The 2,729-nt window shown below is 46.4% G+C and overlaps 1 pseudogene; it reads right to left on the reverse strand.

Annotated features, from left to right (window-relative positions):
• Positions 1 to 2,554: 2,554 nt before the first annotated feature.
• LOC101657588 overlaps positions 2,555 to 2,729 on the reverse strand; it is a 675-nt pseudogene continuing 500 nt past the window's right edge.

The following is a 2,729-nucleotide window of genomic DNA, read 5'->3' on the forward strand; positions in this document are numbered from 1 at the left end:
CTTGGCAGCAGGTGCAGGCGATGGTCCCAAGCTCCTACCAACCCCAGGTCTTCGAAGTCCATCCTACTGACAAGGGACCTTGCAAGTTCTAACAGCGCGGTGGTCCGGGCCTCCGGCTCAGGGTCCAACGGCTTGGAGTCAATCAGGCTCATCAAACTAGGCTGCCGTGACTTGCCTTCTTTTTCACTGTCTAACGTTCGCATGCAGATGAGGCAACGGAAAATACCACCTCTTAGAATAGGCCCCCTCAGTTCACTCTGCTCCAGCCATACCAGGCCTTTGTCACGTCTCGAAAGAAGCAGACTGCCTCGTCGTTCCCACCGGTCTCACTGAGACTGGCCGTGGACTGGCCGGTTCCGACCTCTGGGCATTTGTCATGAGCCCACCGTGTTTCCCAACTGAAGTGACATTACTAGGACTGGGGACATTGCCACCACCATGGGCCTTCTCCCATGCCGGACCACATGGAATGCTTACTAAATCTTTATTATCACTTTTGACCATGGAGTAATCTGATAAGTATAGCACCGATGAAACACACAACTTTCCTCTAACTCTTTGGTGCTTCCTTCATCCCACTACCATGACCTCAATTCTACCTTACAAATCGGATTAGACCAGAGCATGCACACTGCTACAGATAAGAGCCCACAACACAGGGAATCCAGGATAGGTAAACCCCCAGGGCCAATAAGGAGAGTAGAGATACCAGGAGGATTAGGGGAGAGTGGGGGGAGAAAGGGGAATTGATCACAAGGATCAATCTAGAACCCCTTCCCAGGGGGACGAATGAGGGAAAAGTGGGTGAGGGGCGACAGAGGATGATGTAAGATATGGAAAAAAATATAATCTATAACTTATCAAGGGTTCATGAGGGAAGGTGGCTGGGGGAGGGAGGGGGAGAAAGGGGAGCTGATATCAGGGGCTCCAGTGTGAAGAGAATGCTTTGAAAATGATGATGGCGGCCTATGTGCAAATGTGCCTGACACATTGGAGGAGTGTATGGATTGTGATAAGAGATGTAAGAGCCCCCAATAAAAGTAGTTTAAAAAAATAAATAAGTAAAGCTATAAACGGATTACATGTAATATTTCTTCGATTTTGTTGCTTAGATGTGGAATTGGTTCTGACTCATGGCAACCCTCTGCCCAACGGAACTGCCGCCCTCGCCATCCTTAGCATGGCGTAGTCAGCTGTTGCAGCCACCACGGCAATCCAACCCCTCGAGGGCCTGGCTCCTTTGTGCTGCCTTCTGCTGTACCCAGCACGCTGTCCCTCCTAACAACATGTCCTCTAAGGCTGTAGTTCTTCCAGGACAGACCTGTTTGTCCTTGGAGCAGTCCGTGGTATTTTCAATATTCTTCTCCAGCACCATACTTCAAATGCATCCACTCTTCTTCTCTCGTCTTGATTCAAGGTCCAACTGTCTGCATATGAGGCAACAGGAAATACCCTGACTTGGGTCAGGCCCACCTTAGTCCTCAAAGTAACATCCTGGCTTTTCAATACTCTAAAGAGGTCCTGTGCAGCAAGATTGACCTAATGCAATGTGTCATTAGACCTCTTGACTGCTGCTTCCATGACCATTGATGGTGGACCCAAGTAAGACAAAAACCCTTGACAACTTCAATCTTTTCTCGATCTATCATGATGTTACCTGTGGTCCATTTGTGAGGATTCTGGTCTTCTTTGCATTGAGTTGTCATCCACACCGAAGGCTGCCATCCTGGGTCTCCATCAGCAAGTGCTTCAAGTCCTCCTCACTTTCAGCAAGCAAGGCTGTGTCATCTGCATATCCCAAGTTATTAATTAGCCTTCCTCCAATCTTGATGCCACATTCTTCTTCACATAATGAAGAAGAACTTAGCTCCCCACTTTTGGAGAAAGGAGCCACTGAAAACCTTATGCATTATTCTATGGAAAGTATCATTAATTCAGCCTATTGATTAGAACTTAAAATGCTGTTGAGAAAAGGAAAATTATACATGTGTAGGCCAAACGCAACAGCTCACAACAACAACAATCTAAGAACAATGAATCCTTTTGATATAGCCCTACCCAACAGTCACCCTCATGAGGAGATCACTGAAGAAATGGGTGCAATAGCAATAAGTAGTGAACAAATTAGATGGTGCCCAGCTATCAGAAAGAACAGTGTTAGGGTCTTAAACACTTGTCTTAGAACAAGCAGTCATATAAGAGAGGCGTTAGCTAAGTCCACATTGAAGATGTACACCAGATTGTGTGATCCAAGGATCATAAATAACATATTTCAAATCCGAAGGTGGGAATGGGTATGTGGGCTTAAATTATGCTTGGTTTGCAGAAGGCTATGGATGACAGTGGAAGCCCAAAATCCAATTATAGGGTCACCACATGGATTAAGCCTCTGGTGAGACCCCTCTGACCATAGTTTCGGGATGTATGTTTTTCTATCCATGAAGTCTAGGATAGATCAAACTGTAGAGATAGTAACTAGACTAATACTTATTTGGGGGGGGGGTGAATAATTTTCAATAGGGTGGTTGGTGGCTTTTACAAACATATGACAAAATCACGCAATGCTGCCGGCATTGGACGCCATCCGGGGCCACAAGTCCACACACTCCTTTGCAACGGGTCCTGTGCTGGCCGAACCTTTCATCTCGCCTTTATTGTTTACTATGACCCCACATTATCTTCAAAACAAAGAAACACACCATCTTTTCTCCGACAGGACTTTTGTTGTC

The sequence above is a fragment of the Echinops telfairi genome, unplaced genomic scaffold, assembly GCF_000313985.2.
Source record: "Echinops telfairi isolate 266 unplaced genomic scaffold, ASM31398v2 ScPeMD7_36;HRSCAF=134, whole genome shotgun sequence".
Lineage (NCBI taxonomy): Eukaryota > Metazoa > Chordata > Mammalia > Afrosoricida > Tenrecidae > Echinops > Echinops telfairi.